General features: G+C 38.8%; 1 protein-coding gene across 1 annotated transcript in view; it reads left to right on the top strand.

Moving 5' to 3' along the window:
* Positions 1-23,034, top strand: part of LOC139693518 (uncharacterized) — a 439,072-nt gene that overhangs the window by 278,537 nt on the left and 137,501 nt on the right. Inside the window, exon 4 of the mRNA XM_071591711.1 lies at positions 16,753-16,860. The gene's annotated coding sequence lies outside the window, so the exon portion shown is untranslated. The remainder of the gene's footprint in view (positions 1-16,752; positions 16,861-23,034) is intronic.

The following is a 23,034-nucleotide window of genomic DNA, read 5'->3' as shown; positions in this document are numbered from 1 at the left end:
CTCCAACCTCTTCAGGTACGTATCTCATGCGACAAAGATGCAATTTCATCAACGAATCATCATTCTTTGATGTGATTTGCGCGGGAAGTTGGCCCACATGACACGGCTTTAAAGTGTTCCCAGGACTGGGAGGCGATTATTAATACGAGCCACAGTCTCATCCATCATTAGGCCCTTATTCATCACCCGTATCACCTCTCGAGATTGCCTGATGTATGAACTCACGAAAAAACTTACTCCATTCACAATCAGGTCCCCTTTTATGTTTCAACACTGAAGATAAACATGAGAATTTATGTAACCATTCCGATTTCAATTGTAAGGAAGTGTACGTCATGTCAACTGATCACCCAGACGCGAGTACGTGAATAAAATTCGTGCATTTAGGGCTGCAGTAATCAATGCTAACTTTTCTGTAAAATATCAAATAACAATTAAAAATTTTATTGAGATCATTTCATTTTAACTTCCGTTTTAATGCTATTGAATTTCCACTGTATAATGATGGCATAGCAGAAAAACGCCGTCTAATAACATAGTTTCTTATTTTAACATAAAACGCCAGCTTTACTCTCTAGTAGATGGATAGCTACCCCGTGATAAAAATACCCAGAGTGCTACTTGAACTGTATGCATGCCTCAATTGCTTGTAATGCTAGGAGCTTGATTATAAATTTAAAATTATCAGTAGGTGCTAAATGTAAACTTATCTTGATCCAAAACTTCTGTGGACAAATATGCCCAATATATCGTAAAACTTTAAATACCTTCTGTTGATAATTTATGAACCAACTCCAGAATTAATGAGGTCATCGATCTACTATTTTCTCTCTTTCATCCTGGTTATTTATAAAGTGTACCATATCAACTGTTATAAATGAAATTCAAATTGTTTTATAAATGGCTCGCTTTATCGTCATATAAATCAGAATACGCCAAGAATCAGAATTTTCTAAGATTAACATAATCGAAATGGATCTCAGATTTTTCGGCCAACTTTTGACATCGATCTCTTAATGAAAATTAGGCTTCTTATTAAATCCGCAACTTTGATTGCTCTCTTATGATGTTTTGACACTTAGAATGAATATTCATAGATAAAGCTGCCCTATATTTGCAAAATACTGTTAATTAACCTCTACTCTGGTCCTTAATACATGTGTATACCTAGACTTCAGCCCTTAGGCATTCAGTACACATTGAGATTTCCCAGAACTAGGTATTGTTTTTTCATTACGTAATTGAGATTCGCAAGAAAAGTCGGAGGCGAAACGGTAGAGATGTTTCTACTATTGGTTTGAGATCCTAAAGGATAAATAAGCACTGAAATAACCAGAAGTAATAACTATTCCGGATCGGTTTCGCGTAGTTCTATACTCAATTCTACCATCAGTGGTCATTTTATTATGGTTTCTTTGCTCTCACGTTCACCACCCTGTTCTCATGTATCTCATTTCACTGAGTCTTAATGTTCTCTGAAATTGCTTTTATCAGATTAAAATCATTAGGATGAACGTTATGAATTTAATGAACATTAATATTAACATTATTATTATGATTAATAGACTCAAAATGAGCCTCAGTTGGCCGCCCTTCAGTTTATTATTTCTTACTATTGTTTTCCGTCGACTTCATTCTACACCCAACTTGTCGCGACACTTCTTTTCCATTTGTCAATTATGCCTTCATTTTTTAGCACCAAATTTCCATTTCTATCATATTTTATTTGGCATTATCTCAAACGCTTATAGAAAAAAATACAGTCCTCAAAGTGAAAACTTTAATTTGTTTTCTAATGTCAAGACCCATATCAAGGTGAAAATTATGTGCTTACTTTACTTCCTGTAAGAAAGCCTCCATGGCGTGCGTATAGCGTTACAATTGCTTTTTCCATCGCTGTTAATACTGCTTCCAAAAGACGCAGGATTACCGCAAGAAATCCTCGAGAAACAAGAGGACAAATTTGAATGGAAAAACTTGTGACTCCTCATTTCCTTCTTTCGCATTTTGCTGCGGGCATTCTACAAAAAAGGGGAGCTTTCCTTCTCCACACCTTTCCTCCCTCCACCTCTCTCTCTCCCTCTCAGTTCATCATCCGAAAATTATGCGGTGGTATTTTTCTATAGTCATTCGTCGTGCTTTTCATTCGCGCTTCATGTCCTCGTCTATTTGCCATTCTTTCTCATGTTGTTTCATGCTATCGTCCTCACGTTCACGTTCTCTAGCCTACGTCCAAATCCTCCCGTCGTTATCCTCGGTATGTCGGGAAAATATTAATTTTTCAAGCGCCCCGGGATTACAAAAATCTCACGGCGAAGTTTGATACGAGCGATTGTGGTGCCGTTGAGATCTACAGCTCTTCTGGGGAGGGGCATGAAGACAACTCCGCTGTGAGGATTGCAATGAAGCTCTCGGGAAACAAAAATCAATGAGATTAAAAATTTCTGATTCCATGAACTTTGCGTCCCTTCTGGGCTATATCTTAGTAACCCAAGTTTTCTTATAAGGAGTTGCTTGCTCTCCAGCTCATCCCAGTCGTTCGTTCGTATTCATCTTTAGGATCGGCTTTTTTTAAATGCAATTTAAATTCATTTCGGTTTAGTAATAGTAAATGTACTGACCGTACGGAACATGCAAAAGCTAAATACTAATCTGTTAGTGTGTCATTATCGTAACTGATGTCAGTGTTACTTTATTCAATCCAGATCGTTGACCACATATTACTGATTAAAATCTTACATACATGTACACATAAAGTGATATAAGCTAACCTTCGAATAAATCAAAGATTGGGAGATTAGTGACAGATGTCTCGTCTCATGTAGTTGTTAAGTCATCAGGTTTTAATCATCGGTAATCGTGGAATTTAATGACATTAATCTAGAATTTAAAAAAAAATTACGTCATAATTCTTAAATCAAATCGCAATTCCTATTACGTAACTTGAAAGAACAGGAAACGCTTCTTCAGATGGTGAAAGAGTTTAGTACCTAAATACCAACTGCATAGGGCCTTCTTGCATTATCATGGGGTAATTCAAAGTTGCTTTCTAGAAAAAAAATGTCCATGCTTATTTTTTATTTCAGTCATTATTACCATGTCTAATTATTTTAATGTTATAAAAGCTCTCCCAGGTTTTGCCTAATACTCAGGTTTTAAAAACGACAGATGATAAAAGTTAATGAGGATTTTGGGCAGGAACAATAGCTTAACAAGGACAAAGGGGGCTAAAGCTTAGCACATTCGCCGGAACTCCCAATACAAACGTGCCCAGTATGGGCTGGAAACTCGTCTAGCGAAGGGATAAGTTATTTTTCAGATTAACGTCGCGGAGCTATTTTTCAGCGTTGTAATTTGGTCCGAAATGAACTTAAAAGCATCGAGTTTTGCCTGGATCAGCATGAAAAGTAACCGCTGAAATAATTTTTTGTTGATTAACGTTTCATGAATGCATCGTATTTAAAATACACGTGGATTTGTTTATTACATTTGAGAAAAACGAAAATATGTACATGAAAACCCATGACGAAAGCATCAGACCGCTGTGTAACGTTCTCCACCGGTAACATGAAGATAATTAATTCAAATACTGCCCTAAGCGTAAATGCATATGTCGTCATGGCAAAGGATTTTCAAAAATTTCTTTACGGTTATACAATATAACAGTAGAATGAGCACCTTGCGTCTCATTTTTTTCATTCTGTAGCGTAAGTTGGTGTATTAAAACATGTAATACTAAAGTTAATTTTCTGCTTAATCATCTGGGGCGATACTGAAATTTGATGTATACGAGTAGTAATACCTTATTTTAGTATATATTAGCGTAATCACCCAACTCTCGCTTTTTTATCATTTTTATTTTATCTGTATTATTCTTATTCAATAAATCTTTCTGGTGGCTTTGAAGGCCTTTTTGTAGGCTGGGATTCTGAATTAGCCAGTATGTATTCTTCTGTAATGTGATTATGACTATGCTTGCTGATATGAAATTAAATTCTTACGTTTGTAACATAAAAATTGAGTTATTTTCCGCAGTATCATATTTTATGGCAAATTAATTCATACCATCGTTACCTAAGGTTATCGATCCCAGAATTGGTTTCCTCCAACCCTCCAAGCTACTCGTTCTCTTCCAATTTCTTCATTCCCCTTTATTTCCTTGAACTCACGTCTTAACTCACCACTCATTTCTCACAGATCATATTTGGTCTTCCTCAATCTTTCTTTCTTTTATTTCGGTATTCAATTGACCATTGCCTCATTTTGTGTCCCCATAGTTTTTCTCTCCTTCTCCGCCTAGGTTTTCAAATTCTAAAGAAATTGTGTAACACGTATTTGAAACATATTTTAATCACTATAAACTCTCTTTAAATTAAAAATTGAACGATTTCCGCCAAGTACTATTCGGAAGCACATAGCAAAAGCTATTGATGCAAAATTATCTATCATTGCGGCCAAAAAAAAACAAATATTTTTTTAAATTTTTCCATGCATTTTGAAATACTGAGTTGGCTGCAGCTTCATTGAATAAAGCTAATGGAAATTTCATTGATTTATGAAATTCTTTCCTTTGGGTAAATATCAAGGTCACGTGTAATTTTTATTTTTAACCGTTCTTTCCGATGAAATTCTCACTAAATTTTAGTATTACTAATCAAATAAATTTCCTTTTTCTTCGGCATAATTTTTAAGTTTCCTGCTTGAATGGATTTCGCTTTTAGAAACGAAAATAGTTAATATATTTCTAAATATTACGACAATTATAAAATTTGCCAATGATAACCCAATAATAGCTTATTTCTCTAGTATATTGTACAAATAAAAATCTACGGCAAATAACGTTTAAAGTTTTGAACGAAATAAAATTTACCAAGTTTTATCGATAAAAATAAGCCATACATTTATTTAGCAACATATTCTTTCTCATTCATCAAATTATAATGATCTTTCTTAAAGTAATTCCCAGTGGACGCAATGTACGAGTACTTGCCCCACCTTTTTTCCAGTCTTCGAAAACATGCTGGAAGCCATTTATCATAAGTTGCTCCTTCAAAATCTCCTCAGGAGCCATAACCACTGCTTCTGATGATGAAAAACTCTTCCCGCGAAGGTGTTTCAACGCGTTGGGGAAAAATAAAAAGTCAAATTGTGCTGGGTCTGATCTATATAAAGGATGAGGAACACATTTCACTAATATTTTCTCGAGATATTCAGAAACAGCATTTGCGATGTGTGGCCGTGCATTATCGTAGTTCATTATCTAACGTTTTCACTTAAATTGATGTGTTTTGTTATTGTTATAGAGAATTGAATAATTTTCCGTGCGTCTCTATGGTATAATCCGTTTACAGTTGTGTGTATTGTTACGACATGCTGATACACCACCATTCCCTGAACGTCGGAAAATGATATGATCGTAACTTTCCCAGTGCAAACCTCTTTGGCTTTTTTTTACTAGCGATGCTGGAGATTTCCAAACAGAGCTTTATTGCTTGCTCTCAGGGTCAAAATTATGATAAAATTTGTCTCCTGCAGTAATACTCTTCGATAAAACTCATTCCTGCAGCAAATTCAACCTCAGCAGAGCCTGCACGCGAACTTACTGTTTTTCGGGCATTGGCCACTTGGTACCCACAACGCAAAACATGCATCATGGAAAATCTTCTGATACCAACGTCTGGGTGGCACACATTGAAATATTTTACTATTTATAATATTGCTCCTAGCGTCATTCGAGAATCTTCTCTCACAACGGCCGCAGTAGTGTTAATATTTACTTCCGTAAAATAGTCACTGGAGCTCCATGCCTGCATTCCTTTGAAATTGTCTTCTCTTTTCAAATATTTTTAATCATTTTCTAGCTTTGCTATTGGGAAGAATAGGCTCTCCACAGATAAGAGCATTACAGCTTCCAACATAGAATTGCATGGGTCTCAGGTGAGGATTTGTTCAGATGAACGCTAATTCATTGTATCGTATATCTCGTCGCGTGATACAATGATTCCTTGTACTTCCATCATTGCCGTAGGCGAACTGTGAGTGTAAGTTTCGGATTTCAGCGGCTGCTGCGGCACCATTTCATGCGATATCTACTAATGTATCCTTCATTTTCTGTTGTTTCTTCTCGCAGGAAACGTTTTTAGGTTGAGCTCTTCTGCGCAATAGATCTCCTGACGCCTGTAAAGCAAATTTCCTCCTCTTTTCCCATTGTTCACACTCCTAGTTTATTTGAAAAGTATGTTTCTTGCTTCGACTGGCTATACTATTATCTTCTTTTTACATTAGTTGATATGGGGTTTCACGTTTTCGTATTATGGTACCCCGGTAAATCCTCTGCATTTTCCTCCTGTATTTCCCCCGGTAATCATGGCTATGTCCCCAGGAAACCACAGCGTTCTTATTAACTCTGTGCATGCTCGACCTGCGGACTTTTTGTCTTTCCCTTTATCTCTTTTACTGTCTTCTCGATGCATTATTAAATACTAAGTCTGATGATGTCCGCCGATCCGTTAGACCTTTCTCTACTGCCTCAATATTGATCAATGCCATCCGACGTTTATATAGAGCATGCAGGTGCTCGTATGCCTATTGAAAGTATAATGCACCATGTTGTAGAGGGTGAGAACATTTTTAATTCCTGATTTTTTATGAATCGAGACGGTTTTTGGTGGTTACTTATATCCTGTTTGTTTCTAAACCGAAACGTCTAATTCTTCCCTGAGAAAGGAGTCCTTTCGAATCCATTCCTTCTTGTCATCACTGGAATCCATAAAGTATTTTTGCATGCGTTTCCTTTTCATTTTTTATGAGGACATCACCGTTGCCATTTTAAATGGCATTTCGATATGATCTGAGGGTATTGAACTGGTTTCCTTGTGTTCCTAAATGGATCTTGTGTTGGATGATTATCTTTTCCTTCTTTTGGGCTCGCCATGCTTGGTTCGTTTTTCTTCATTTCACTTTATTCCTTTAAAGGAATCTCATTAAAAAACGACTATCCTGAAATAAGAAAAAGAGGGAAACTAAAGAGAGAAAAACACGGTCCAATCTATTTTTCTTTTTCTGTTTCTCTGAGACGTAAATGTAAATGACGAGGGGTTAGGTGGAAGACGGGACTATCTTGTCTCAATCTCACCACTATACAGACGTTTTATTATTGTTGTGATATTGATATCATTGCTCTACCTTAATTTAAGTATTTACAAAATATTGTTTGGCCTGACGTAACTGATATGCTTAATGGTATTGGGTTTCTTTGCCCATCAGGTTATGTTGTTCGGTTACTGACCGAGGTGTCTCGGATTCAAAAATCTTGACAAGCCACAACATAAATAGGATTTTTTGGATATTAAAACTATGATAAAAACTGCAACTTCTCCTTGAAAGTATTTGTCCCTTTACCCTGAATACGTGGTTTACTATCAAAGCCAGAAATCACCAAAATCCCGGCATTTGACTCAAGGGAGATATTTCAACTTGCTTTCACACTGTAACAGGTATACTTCTTGCATGGGTTACTTTCAGCCGAAGCAAAAGAGCAAAATCTCTAAGATAAAAGGAGCATGAGAGGTGATGGAAGCATATAAATCTATCATTGATAAAAAGGAACTTTGGAAATTTCCATGATATGATTCCTGTTGTAATTTGTAAAAACTATCAATTCAACCTTCAGGTGTGCTCTGTCATACTCGTGTGCATGAGCAATTAAGGTTCTTCAGTGTAGTGAAACGTTTCACTTCACTACTCAATTAAATCGTATATTAAATTGTCTTTTTCAAATTGTGCTTTAAAAAATAGGAATAAGCACAATATTTTATCTAGATTTAATATTAGTTAATGCGTTTAATAGGATAAGATATGATACAATTTCAAACGAGAGGTTAAATCTTTGAGGGATTTAGGTGAGACTCATGAGGCCCGTAATTGTGGTAGACATATTATTAACAGTATATAAAAATATAATTTTATTCGCCGAACATCTTGTTGTCTTGGTTAAAACTTAATTGGTTCTGAAGGATCCGAGATGCTCGAATTTATTCTCTTTAAGAAGCTCCCGAGGGTGAAACGTTAAGTTTACTAACAAATAACACAGATGTATTCGTAAACATCACAATGCTTACTTAATACTCTGAAGTAGTGCTTTACAAGTTATTATCCATTCACTCTACCGTTTATTTTAACTTTGTCTGTTCTAAAGTGACTCCATTTATTCATAAAAACGCTAACAGTTCCTCTTGGAGGTACATTTTTTTAAGTGTTATTACGAGGGCGATTCGAAAAGTAAGGTCTACTTTTTTTCATGAAAAATCAAATTTATTCTCAACTTTGTGTACATTGTAGGAAAGGCATTAAGCTATTTTTCTACATAGTCGCCTTGACGATCAATCACTTTTTTATTCTTGTAACCAGCTTTTTAATACCGGCGTCATACCTTTCTCCCGCCGCACCACGAAGCCAACTGACGACTGCTTCTGGCACTTCCTTGTCTGACTTGAATTTCTGTCCTCCAAGGTGTTTTTTGAGAGCGGAAAACAAGTGGTAGTCGCTGGGGGCAACGTTCGGGCTATAAGGAGTGGTCGACGATATCCCAGCCGAATTCATTGAGTAGGGTGGTCGTTTGATGTGGCACATGCGGACGTGCATTGTCATGATGCAAACATACTCCTTTGGCGAGACATCTTGTTGTAACCGAGGACCTCCGACACAATATTCTGCACGGAGAAGTAGCCACTCTCTTCATTAAGGCCGTCCTTTATCTCTTGAAGGGTAATTCTCCGGTTATTGCGCACCATCTCGTCAATTGGAGCCACCGTTGATTCCGACAAACTCGGCCGCCCCGACCGCTGCTCATCGTGCACGTTTTCCCGGCCATCAAAAAACTCCCTGCACCACTTCCGCACGTTTTTGATGTTCATACACTTCTCACCGTACACTTCCACTAAATGGCGATGACTTTATATCGGGGAAGCAGTCGTCAGTTGGCTTCGCGACGCGGCGGGAGAAAGGTGCGATGCCGGTATTAAAAAGCTGCTCACAAGGATGGAAAAAGTGATTGATCGTCAAGGTGACTACACAGGAAAATAGGTAAATGCTCAACCTTTCCAAAGATACACGCAAAGTTGAGAATAAATTTGATTCTTCATGAAAAAAATATAAGACCTTACCTTTCGAATCGCCCTCGTATAAGTAAATCTGTACTCCCGCTTGGAAAACTCCCTCTTAGATGATTGCTTCATTCAGCATTTTCATGGAAGGATAATCATGCCATTATTTTCATATCTCAAAGACATGTACCTATGAATAAAATCTTAAGCATTCTTCTCCATTCTACTGCTAGCTTATTAATTTTACAAATTAAGGATGGTAGGAAAACAGCAAAGGTCTTGTAATGTGGCCGACATTTTTTTAATATTTGATTGAAATCGTTTGTTTATTCCACTTGTTAAGTTGAGATTGGTTCAGATGAAATGCATTATAGATTGTCCAGAAGCTATAGAATCGGATGAAATTAATTGGAGATGTGCACAGAAGTGGGTCATTGAACATCATAAGATTATTCCTAGAATTAAACAAAGGGGTGAGTGTCAGGCATATTACTCTATTGCGCAATGCAGTCTAAATTTTAGTCGACATTTTGTGGGAAAATTTATACATCTGCATAGGATGTTTGTAAGCAATATCATGGTACAGAGTTCTCTTGTGAAATCTTGAGGACTTGTATTTATATAATGAAAATAATTCTAGCTTTGAAATGAGAAATTAATTATAAAAACCTTTCCCAGGAAATGGTAGCTATTTGTATTTCTTCAACCCCAACTTAGCGTCTGCAAAGAAGACGCCGTCGTAATACAAAGAAAGGTGAAGGGGGAGTAGAAGAAACGGGCTAATATTATTCGAAAGGGATATAGTTTTGCACTAAGTTGGGGGAAAAAAATAAGTTGAAAAGCTGCGATGGCCTTTTTCAACACCACCCCTGCTTATTTTCTTGCGTAACTTTTTTCAAACTTGGATTCCGTAAATTTACATTTTCCCAGAAGTGAGATCTAAGATGTGTGCCCTCAGCTCGAGCGAATATTATGGTGTATTCACCCACTTAAAATTTCCACCATGACAAATGAAAATCAAAAATACTAGGAACGTCATACGTAATTGCAAGCTGAGAATAATTTAACCAAATAAAAACAATAGATTCTTAAATGTAATCGGGATCCCTTTGTGATTCATTATTAAGAGCGGTTTTTTAAATCATTATTCATAATAAGAGTGGTTATATTTGTGGAGAGACAGCTTGACAAAATTCAGGAAAAACTATCAGTATGTAAAAACTATCATTAATAGAGAAATATATGCAATTTGAGATTATCAGTTTTAAATTGTTTAAGTTCATTTCATTATACGATATGCCACTTGTATTACAGATAAATGTCGACAGTCATTCGGAGCATTTTCTACAGAATACACACATTCCACGTATACAGTCGTAAAATTCACATTATTAGAGTTAAGTATATTCGTAAATTCGTTTGAAAAAAATAAATATTCCGATATCACTGAGGCATTTAACTCCTTAAGAATGTTTTTCATGAAAGCGGCTCATCTTATGAGGCACTGTCTAAAAGTCTTTAACTCTAATTAATTTCATTTAATTACCCGATCCAAATTTCCTTCCGCTCTAAAATATTCAAAGCACTGATTTTTTATTTTTATTCCCGACGAACTTAATCTCATTCGCTGTCTGAGGAGCGGTTGTTTCAAGATGATTGATGCTCACGATCAATCATTGGCTGAATATGACAAAAGATTGAATCTGTCTTGTAGTACTCTCCTTCCCCAGCTATAAGCGTAAAAAATGTTGAATCTTCATCTCCTGAACGTCGAACAACACAGAAATTATAGGAAGCTTGGTGAGAAATGATTTTCTCTTTCCCTAAAACTTTTATTTTCAATTTTCTGGAGCGAAACTTGGATTGAAAAAGAAGGGCGATGAGGGGCCCACTCAAAAAGGGTCTAAGGAAAAGTTTCAGCTTTCATTAATATTGGGGAATCGATCATTGTGGAAAAGATACAAGAGAAGTCAGACCATGGAGATCGGTTAATTTTCTTTAATCATAGGATATTTCCGCATTGATAGGTCGTCTCAGCGAAATTAATTTTGCTGCACGATTTATTTGGGAGAGACAGAATTTCATGGAATTTCACTTTTGATAAAATCTTGTCTCTCTCATCTTCAAATGAAGCAGAAATGAGAGAATATTTTATCAGCTGCACGTACATTGTACTAACTTCACTTGAAAGCTTGAATAATCGGAACTGGTTCCAAAAATCAAAATGTATTGCGGTTATCATTACAAGTACTTATTAATCTTCAAAGTACATTCCTCCTGCATCGATACACCTTTGGTTCGGCGCGTCTGCCACTCGTCAAAATCCCGCTGGAAGTTGGTTTCCGGAATACTGTTGAGGGACTTCGTCGTCGCCGCTTGAACCGCCTCGATGGAGTCGAACCGATATCCTTTGAGCTCCTTTTGAACTATCTTTTGAGGTAATAACGTTGTCGAGAAAAGCTTCACGTTCCTGGATGCAGTCCAAACTTTCTTGCGAAATTTCCACCCGCGACAGTTTTTGTTCCTCGCTCAAGACTTTCGGCACCAGCTTCGCGCACACTTTCCTCATCGCATGATCCTCTCTTACAATGGCGTGGACGGTTCCGACTGAAAGGCCTGTCTGCTCACTGATAGGGCGATGGTTAAACGCCTGTCAAAGTACAAAACATTTTGTACTTTGGCCACCTGAGTATCGGTTCGAGCGGTCGTCGGGCGTCTGACGCGGTGCTCGACGAGCTCCCGGCCTTCCTTAAACATTTTGCGCCACTCAAAAACTCTAGTGCGGCTTAAGGTATCATCCCCATTTTTAATGAGTTTAAGGGTCTCCGACGCGGATTTCTCTAGCTTAATGGAAAACTTCACAGCGTAGCGTTGCTCGACGGTGCGCTCCATGCTGGCGCGACAACACCTCACACAATCTCATGTCACAAAAATACACCTCCTGTCTCAACGCATGCCCGGAGGCGACTGAACGAAAGTGCGCCTGAGTGGTAGGGGACCCCTCTACCGAGCCGACCGGTCGGACCCCGATCCAACTCTCCGTTAAGGCTACAGCGAACCAGTCACGATACTTATTGTACGGACCCTGTATTTAAGCATAATGGTTAATAATATCAGAGAAAACGTTCAAAAATCCGAATGACGAGACAGAAAGTTTATTAATGTTGCCTTTCATCTTATGCATTAACCTCATCAATATTTTCCTGAAACATCAATAAAAATTCATCACTAAAGAAGCTGAATTCCCAATGCATATGCTCGCAAATGTGTTCTAAAAACAGTTCTCCTTGAGGTGTAATATTACTTTTTGTCTAATTTTGTAAATGAAAGGGGAGGAATTCCAGAAATTCAACTACAAATTACGTTCTTTGAGCTATATCCACACAAATCACATAGCCTGTCTCATAAATATAATACACCCTCATGTTAAAAATGAATATTCTTATTTCTTTTCCTTTTCCCTCGCTACCTAAATTTGAGTTAATTACATTTGCTGACGACATCGGTGAAGCCGGAGTTTAAACTTGCCATCTGATGGAAGTGAAAATGTTTCAAGAAATTTTTCAGTTTCATTTTTTGCAGGAAATCAATAAATAATTCAATGATTTTACCATGCAATAAATCAGTTTTTTGTGAGGAATATAAAATGCGGCGTTAGAGTTGACGACTCGAAAAATCGTGGGTTGAGCTTGGGCAAGGCATTTTCATTTCAAGAGGGAAACTTACTAAAACTTGATGGATGTTTCTCGAGTTTCCGGATTATTAGGAAAAACGTTAATTTTAACATCAAATTTTGGAGTAACTAACTATGTATTGGGTTTCAAAAAAATTTTAATGTTTCACACAAAGGGGACGAAATATACAAGGTCTGTCCCAAGAGTTGTAGGACTTATTTCTCCCTGGATAGATGGACGGACGGGCAGCGATTTCTGAGGCTGGGTTCGAGGAAGGGGTCTCAGGAAAGGCTGGAGGCCGGTGGAAGTTGGCTCACCACTTTTTCGGAGTGCGGGTCGTTCGTTTGCGAAACCTCTATAACTACAACTCGTTACGCTTCGTCATGAACAGCACTACGCCATCAAATTTTGCGTGAAATTGGGAAAACCGGTAAGAGACTCTTCACATGCTCAAGGCATCTTATGGTGATAATTTCAAGGGTAGATCGGGTGTTTTTGAATGGTACAAGTTGTTTCGGAAGGGTTGTAAAGACGTTGAAGACACCGAACATTCAGGACACCCTTCGAACTCAAAAAGTGACGAAAAATCTTTCAGGAGTGATCGCTTTGTCGGACAGAGATCGCAGATTAAGTGTTCGCATGGTTTCTGATGAACTTGGCATCCCTAAAAGTGGTGTGCATTAACTTGTGTCCGAAAACATGGGTAAGAGAAAGGTGTGTGCGAAGTTGGTGTCGCGAGTGCTCTCGTACGAACAAGTGGAAACTCTCTTGTGGATCTGCCAAGAGCTTTTTGACCATGTAAGGGGGAATCCAAATTTTTTAGACAGTGCCCCACCAGACTTTTTCCTCTTCCTTCACCTCAAATCCGTTAGCTAAAAGGACGTAACCACGGCTCGATGGAAGCGTTAGAACAGGCCGTGACGAGGGATCCAATCAGTATTTCAGGTGCCGCCTTCCAGAAGGCGTACGAGGCATGGAAAACCCGCTGGCAGCAATGCGTGGACACACAAGGGTGTTCGAAGGCTTTTGAGTGAATGTATCGATTCTGGTAATAATTTTTTTTTAATCAACTAAGTCCAACTACTTTTAGGACAGACCTTGTATTTAGCTTTTTTGGAAGGCGGACTAGCACAAGCACTGTTTGGGATGGGTTAGTTAACAGGGAACGAAAAGATAAAGAATGAAGCTGTACTACTCTCTCTTACTAAAGGAGACCTGGGGGGATGCATATTTTCAACTTACCATCAGATAAATGAAGCAACTATATGTGCAGTTAATCAGAACGCACTTTCAAGAAGTCGGGAATCGGCTAAGGTGAATAGAATTCGTGGCCTCGTATGTGTTGGAGTGGAAATTTAGAGAAGCTTAGCGAGAAATTGATTTTGGTTTTGACCCCGTAGAACTTAATTAACTCCACATTACATAATCTGCATGACGAGATGAAAATTTGCACCGGAAATAGCAGTTTTAAATCTTAAGTTTGACTTGCGCAATTTCCGAAGGCAATAGAAACAAACCTATCACAAGAGGGCCTAAATCCTCATGTAGTACTTATTTTCAATTTCCTTACGCCGATTAAATCAATTCTTGTCTTTAATTACGTGAATGATTAATAGTGCGCAGCAACATGCAGGTGAGCGCCCAATTGATGACTACCAGGACACAATGTAGATCCTTATTATAGGTACGAGGATTTAACCATGACATAACATTTTCCTTCCACCCTTTTGAATCACGATTAAAAGAAATGTATGGGTGCTTGTTCGAAACTATGATTTGAATTCATTATTTTCTTATAATTTGGAAGATCTGGTTACCTAGCGCTGCAATGGTGTCCACGGAAGAAACCCTCCCTGAAAATTCAACGTCCTCGATTTAATGAGAAACACTCGTACAAAAGTTTTGTTTCAAAAGAAAGGAGCTTAAAAAGAACCGCTTTCAGGAACACGATCTTAAGCATTGGGCTATTCGTCCGAATTCCGCTATTTGTTCTTCTTATTTCACAAACTTCGACGTCACAGAGTTCAATTTAGCCTCCGTCAAGAACATCGGCAACATCGATCCGCGACTGAGAATTCTTTCCTCAACGACGTGGTTGGATTTTCCGTACACGTGAAACGATATTGAAACTCTCAGTTGAAAGGGATAGTTGATAACGAGTCCGAAAATTGGTTTTCAGGCTCTTGGGTAGCCTTTTCTAACTTCTTAGCATTCAACTTCTGCGAGGAAGTTTCTTACGGACCCCTGATGTCGACTGCGTTTTAAAGTTAGCTGTAAAAGTCGTTTGGTACCGCGAGAAACGATTCAGTTAAATTGAATAAGGTGAAGAAGGTGGAAAGGTAATGAAGGTGGAAAAGGGGGAAAGGAAAATGAGAGAGTAAATAAGAAAGAGGGTGAATGTATCGGAAATTTATTTTTTTCGGGCAAAGACGAAGGATTGTGGGTTAAAAGAGAGTGTTGCCATGGTGACATTTATGAGAACCCTGCCAGCTGCTTCATTTCCTTGCCCACCGCTAACATATTACCTGTCGCACTCGTGCTTCGGTTTTATTGAACAGGTGAAAGGGAGGAGTAAGTGAGTTAGAAGCTCAATGGGGAGGTAAACAATCGCCGGGTGCAATACCGATTAGGCAGGCGGAGGAATTACCTCGTGAAATCCATCCCACCGTAGTCTTTAGCTTCCAGCTAATGAAGAGAATTACTGCCTTGGATCGGGCTTATTTGCTTCCCTCGCCTATTCATCCATCTCTCACACCGTTTCCCTCTCAATCCGAACTGGCGGCTCAAGAGGAGGTCAACCTATAAGGTAGGATAGAAGTAGTAGCAGGTCGATTTGTCACTATAAGGACATTCCACTAATACGTACCACCATTATGAATAAGTACAGTGTCTAAATAAGTTTAATTTATTGAAAAGATTTTGAGAAACAATGAGAACTGTATCGTAGTTGTCTGGAGCTTCCTATGTTAAAAATAATAATACTGATTGAGATGCGTGCCACAGAAGAGCATGAGAGGTAAATTAAACACATTCTATGGAGATTAACTATGAAATAATAATTTGGAATTTGTCACAGCGAAATGTTTTGGATATGGCATTTGGTTCAACGCAACTTATCGGATTAATACATACTTCGAGTTGATGAAAATACATTGATAAAGTCAAATATTTTTTGACTGTGAATCTAAAAGAATATGGATATGGACTTCAGAGCTTCGTGTGTATGCGTCACTTTGATAACTGTGAATGTGAAATGTGAATATCATTATGACGGATTTCAATTTTAATAGTTTTCCTTGGTATACCCACACTTGAAGAATTCTTCTCACACTTCTCTTTACTGCATTCATGAAGTTGAACAGTTAGTTAATTTTCTTTAATGCGAAAAAAAAAGCATTTCATATTAGAGAGCATTCGTAGAAATTTATTTTGAATTATAATAATTTCCACAAAGATTACATCCACGATATTTCATTTTTGCTCTTTTTTCGGATGTGCTTTCCCAAAGATCGAGCATCCCATTGCTATTTAATGGATTCGCTTCGTATTGGCCGTTCGCCCTCTTTCGAGACGGGAGGAGTCCATTGCTTCCAGAGCTAAACGAGTCGGAAACGTTTCGCTCGATCAAACTTAACGAGATTTGCGTGAACTCTTCGCGTTGTTTCCTTAGACTCGCTCGCATTCGATCAACAACCTGAAATATGACCATCAAGCAGGCGTTACAGTTGCTCCGCATCATCGAGACTCAGCCGTAAGTGCCACCCACTTTTGAGTGAAATGACTAAATCTGACGCGAAGCTTTCGGCCCGAACCCTGTTAAACACTACCGTTAAGTCTCGGTTCCATCCGCTGCTTCCCTTACCGCCTGGAAGGCCTTCAGGTCCTCACCTCCCTCCTCACCCTCGCTCCGATCTTTCGACTTTGTTTGGTCGTGGAATGTATTGCCTCATTAACTCCACTGTTTTCGTTCCCAGGTTCGTTCATCCAATGGGCTGTCGGAGAAGCGGGCGGTGGAGAGCGGGGTGGAGCAAGTGAGGGCAGAGAGGAAGGGATAAATAGGAGAGCGACCAAAGAGCATTCGGGTAAGTAATCACCACAAACTGAAGGTAGTGGCTTCGAGACTGAGATCATCGGGAATCAATATTCCACCGCTCATCGTACCTTAATTCGTTCCTACATCCTATAAGAAATTTGCCCCTTTTCAACAACACTTTGCGAACGAACAATATCCTTGGATGTAAATATTTATAGGTTACGATTATTCTTAAATGGCGTAGCGAGGGGCCCCCGACCCAAAGATAGAAAGTAAAAGATTGTCGCTCCATACTCACTCGCATACTCACTTGAATGAGACCCTTGAAGGCTCCACAAAGTGAAATTCTTCTTGATAATTACTTGGATTGGCGCCTCATATTTTGGGTATCTCCCCAAATTGCTCACCCTGCTGAGATGGGACAGAAAGCTGGTTTCCGATATTGCCGGAGGTGAAATTTTCCCAAAATCCTTTTCCATTTACAGAAATGACAGAACAAATAGAATCGGGGGCGGTGTCTTTATTGCATGTTGAAAATTCTTGCGTCAACAGGGCTGAGGTAATTCCGGTTAATGATTTGGGTAGCGTTTGGTGCTCAATTAGAAGTCCTCAATCAAAGAGAATTTATGTATGCGTATTTTACAGACCGCCGGATGACAGGAACAATTCAAGACTAGAATTAGATTGGAAAATCCAAGGTTTCTTACCCCAAATTAATGATCGCGACGTTATAATCGGTTTAGATTTCAATGTTCCATCTATTGACTGGAGCACATATACTTTTAAACGGGGGGTTAAGACAAAGTACCTGCAAATATATCAAAAATATCTGCAAATCGCTATTGAATTATTTTACGTTGAATACCTTGCAAACAACTAGGGGTGACATTATTCTTGATATGATAGCTACGAATATTTCCAAAAAAATCGTAACTACAGAAACTATAAAAGGAATACATAACCACAGGGCAGTTAATGCTAAGTTTTCGCTACATGGGGTCGGAAATAAGAAGCTGAAAAGGGAGATATACTTGTCTAAAGAATAGGACTACAATAGCTTAAAGTGCGTGCTACAGAGTCAATTTGGACGTTTTAAGCAAGATAGTGATCACCGAAATACCGAGGATACGTGGAATCACTTCCTTGAAATCACGCGTTCAGCAGTCAAAAAGATCATTCCCATTCATAAAAGATAAGACGGAACCTATATGGTACAATGCGGATGTTAGAAAGGTATTGCGAAGGTAAAGGCTATGTCATGCCAAGATGAAAAATATTAGGGATGGTATCTCTAGTGACAAAAAGAATGAGATCATTTATGATAACAAGATATCTAGGGCGAATGCCAAGAATTAATTTCGGAAAGCGTTAAGCGAATTCAAATGGAAAAGATTAGCCGGAAAATTTGAAAGAGAGTCTAAAAGCATTTTGGTCATGCGTCAGAGACGTTCAGGGAAATAAGCCTGCTGTTGATTCAGTCAAAAATAATAAAGAGAAAGAATAACCAGCAGTTTGCAAAAGCCTAGCGTGATAAAGTCCTTTACCAACCAAGTCCTTTACCGAAGCGTCTTTACCAACATACAGGGTTCGTCCGGAAAATAAGTGTACTGAGCTCAGGAAAAAAAAATTATTACACTTTTACATATCTTAAGCTAATATTCCTCAAAATACGACCCTTGTGAGTCGATACACTTGTTCCAGCGGCGTTCCCATTCCTGGAACGCTCCCGCGAAGGCATCATCGGGAACCTCTCGAAGACACGTCGTCACGGCCTCTTTGACGGCGTCCAAAGTCCCGTATGGCGTTCCTTTCAAACTCCTCTTTATCTTCGGGAACAAAAAGAAGTCCGGTGGTGGCAAGTCCGGGCCGTAGGGCGGGTGCGGCAGCGTTGCCACGCCGTGCTTGGCCGACACGACAAGCGCGGTGTGAGACGGCGCATTGTCGTGATGCAGCCGCCAGATGTTTTTGATCGCTGGCCGGACGCGGGCGACTCGTTTTCGGAGCCTGTCGAGCACTTGGACGTAAAATGCAGCATTTACAGTTTGTCGTTCAGGTACAAATTCTTAGTGGACGACTCCCCTTTTGTCAAAAAAGACAATGAGCATCGCCTTGATCCGAGATTTGCTCATGCGAGCTTTCTTTTGACGGGGTGATGATGGGGTGTGCCACTCCGCACTTTGTCTCTTCGACTCCGGGTCGTACTCCAAGATCCACGTCTCGTCACCCGAAACAACGTTCTCTAAAAAATGTGGATCATTTTTGCAGTGATCCGCAAGTTGTGTCGCGATTACCAAACGATTGAGTCTTTGATCATCACTGAGCACTTTCGGCACCAACTTTGCACAAATTTTTCGCATCTGTAATTGGTGCCTAATAATCTCGTGCACTATTGTTTTTGGCACATTACACTGCTCTGCTATCATCCGAACACTAAGACGACGATCAGAGTTCAGTACATCGCGAACTTTTCGCACATTTTCGTCGGTGAGTGTCGTTGATGGGCGTCCAGGCCGTGGTTCGTCGTCGACCTCTTCTCTGCCCTCCACGAACATCTTGTGCCACCGAAAGATCATGTTTCTGGACATGGCTGACTCCCCGTAAGCCTGGTTAATCATACCGACAGTTTCGGTAGACGATTTCCCAAGCTTTACCGCAAATTTGATGGAATAACGCTGCTCCAAAAACTTCGGCATCGCGTTCCGTGACGTGGGTCGAGCGTGGAGGTTCGCGTTAACAGAGCTCCTCACTACACCACAGCTCAGAGCCGACTGCCTTTTTCAGCGTCGCTTGCCAACATACCCCCCTCCAATCGCAGCCCGTCAGAGCGGTGCTGGGCGCGCCTGGAGCGGCGGGAAAAAATCAGTACACTTATTTTCCGGACGAACCCTGTATCACCAAATGCCTCCGACAGCTTACCAAATCTTGCCGGTCAACCGACAACCTAAGTTGAAATCTCATATACTGGAATAGAATATTTGCTGACAAATATGAAGGCTAATAAATCTTCCGGACCAGATGAAATATCCGCGGGTATATTTTAGGATCTAGCGTCAGAAATTGCACTGTACCTAGAAATAAAATTATGAAGTCGCTAGTAGATCAAAAGGTTCCCAGAGACTTGAAAACGGCTAACGTACCACCAATATTTAAAAACAGAGACAAGAAGGAACCGATCCATTAAGACCTATTTCCCTCACATTTATTTCGTGCAAGGTTATGGAACATATTGTTGCTAGTTCGATCGTGAGACATCTCGATAATCAGGAGTTATTAATGAAAAATAAACGCGGTGCCGAAAAGGTAGATCCTGCGAGGCACAACTTGCGCTTTTTGTTCATGATATTCTTATTTCGGGAGAGAGCAATGTTCCAGTGGACGCGATTTTACTAGACTTTAAGAAAGCCTTCCACAAAGTACCGCACAGTAAGCTACTCCCAAATCTAGAAGCATACGGCATAGATAAAAATATCCGGGGTTGGATTAAAGACTTTGTGGATGGTCAGGTACAAAGAGTAGTCATAGATGGAGTTAGCTTTACCTTGATATCCGTGATTCTGAGGACACAGCTGCGTAATCAGATGACCTTAATGCTATACAACCCTGGTGCGACCCTTGGCAATTAGAATTAAACTTAAAAAAGTAAGTAGTCATAAATTTTTGGAAAATAGCAATTCCCACCCAAACGCCTACTGCATTGGGAACACCGAAACGGAATGTGTAAACTCAATTAAATACCTAGGCGCTATCCTCACTCATGACCTCTCTTGGGTGAAACGCCCGGTTAATATGTGGATAAGCTAATAAAAATTTAGGATTTATTAGAAGAGTACTGGGTAAATGTGATGAAGAGGTTTTAGAAAAGTGTTATCTTTGGCTGGTTAGCCCTCAGTTAGAATATGCTGCTAGTATATCTGATCCTCACGAAGTTGGATTGATCACCGAATTGGATCGTGTGCAGCGTAGAGGATCCAGATCTCTTAAACGTTATGAAAAACTTGGCTGCTTATCCAAAATATTAGAGGCACTAGGCTGGGAATCCATTGCGGAGCGAAGGTTAATATACAGATTTGAAGCTCTTGCGTTAATCGGAAGGGAGTCTTTTTAACAGTGATGTCGAAAATGTAGTATTACCCCCATCGTACTATGGTACGGGAGATCATGCTAATAAAATGAGAGAGATTAAGCGTAGAACAGATAGATTTAAGATACTATTTCTTCCACCAACGATAAGGGATAATAATAACATCGTCCGACCGCGGTATGGTCATGTTCGGGTAAAATCATTCTGCTGTGCATTCACCCCCTGCTACGCACCCTAGCAGTGGCTTGTAGGGCACTTAAATAAAATAAGTGAATAAGCATATATATATATATATATATATATATATATATATATATATATATATATACATATATACACATATATATATATATATATATATATATATACACACACACACACACATACATATACGCGTATAAACACAGAGACCTTTTTAAACGAATTTTGTTGGGAGCTCTATGTTCATGTGTCGCAGAAAGGAATAATGAATTAGGATTGAGGAGTAGATGCAAAATAATAACGGTTTTATCCGTATATAATTAACAAATTATTTTGGCGTGTAATTAGCCATAATTAAGTTCCAGTCGCTAGATTGCTGGGTAGACGTTTTTTTATGCTTGTGAATCTTCTTGTGAAAATACTTCACTTGTGAATTCATACAATCGTTTATATTTTGAATTTATTCGTTCAAAATTCACAGTATTCAGAATATATACCGGCAACACAAATATACCTCACCCAAATTATAATATTATTCGATGTTATCACGTAGTACTTTCGAGATAAAAGTCAAAATACAATGGCTGCACTAGATATATTAGATACTTCTCTTCTCATATTGACCACTGTAGGGCATAAAATCCTCATGTTCATCATTCATATAAAATCGGAAATTAATTATTTGAAAATTTTACCGGAAAACCTAAAGAAATAGGTGTTTTTTATCCTATTATGATTTTTGAAGTCTAACTACTGGTACAATGCCGCTGTTTGTGTTAAGGTACAATCATGAAATATTTTTGTTCTAGCATATTGTAAAGCGTTATATATTAGAGAATTTAATCAATTGCGGAAAAGTTATGAATACATTGTTTGAACGTTAATCTCATCATGACATTACTTCAAGTAAAAGCAAATATGGAATAATATGGTTGATTTGCCAGACTCCTAAATACTCCTCGTATCTCCGCTGTAAAAAAGTGTGTACTTAAGGTAGCTTATGGTGATTGCGGCTAAAATCTTGCCATTTTCTCATGAAATCAAAATGTAATGTAAATATGCCAAGAAATACACCCGTGAGGTTTCTCTTGTCATTATCAAACATAAATGTCAAACGGAGAGGGTTATAAAAACGAAGGAACGCAGTGACAAATATAATTCAGAAAAAATTAGACCTTAGTTATACACAATGAAACTTCAATCGGAGATGATAGGTGGATTTATGTTATGTATTGAATGGGAAGGAAAAAATTAAAATGGAGACAATAAGGGAGGAAAAGTACGAGGAGAATTTTATTTCCGGACGCGAGAGATTATTTCAGCCAGTATCTTGAGATAATTTAGTTGGCTCTTTCGTACGATCCCGTCCGTTTTTGAAGGATATTACTAGAAGATCCTATTGTGATTTTCGTTATGTCCACCATCTTATTCCTCCGAGGCATGTATTGGAAGTGGATTCCTGAAATCGATAGTCCGTATTATATTTAATCCTCGACATGCTCTCCATGATTAAATTGAATGGACTGCCATCGGTATGGGATTGAATTCCTGCGTCATGATTTAAAGTTCATCATAAAATTTCAGATGAATGCGAATAATGGACATTGGTACCATTTGCTGCTGAAATAATAAATTAATTATTGGCTCTCAGATTTCAGGCGCATTTGTTTCCGCGTTGCTTTTCAATTCAAGTATTCGATTGGAAATAATCTTTATCTGGGTAAATCGGATTTCTAAATTTTGATTTTGCGTTCAGCTAAATTTAAAAGATGAACAAATAATCGAAAGATGGGAAAGTCATAGTAGAGGACGTGCCCAGAGGCTAGACTCGTAGGTTGACGAATAATTTGAGGGCATCTTGGTGACGTTGGACCCTGAAACGGTATAGGGGGCATGCGTAATGGCGGAGGAGTAGGCGCGATTCGAATTAAACGACGGGAG

The sequence above is a fragment of the Hetaerina americana genome, unplaced genomic scaffold, assembly GCF_022747635.1.
Source record: "Hetaerina americana unplaced genomic scaffold, ioHetAmer1.1.p SCAF_1, whole genome shotgun sequence".
Lineage (NCBI taxonomy): Eukaryota > Metazoa > Arthropoda > Insecta > Odonata > Calopterygidae > Hetaerina > Hetaerina americana.
The sequence above is the reverse complement of the archived record's forward strand: the minus strand, read 5'-3'. Positions and strand labels throughout refer to the sequence as shown.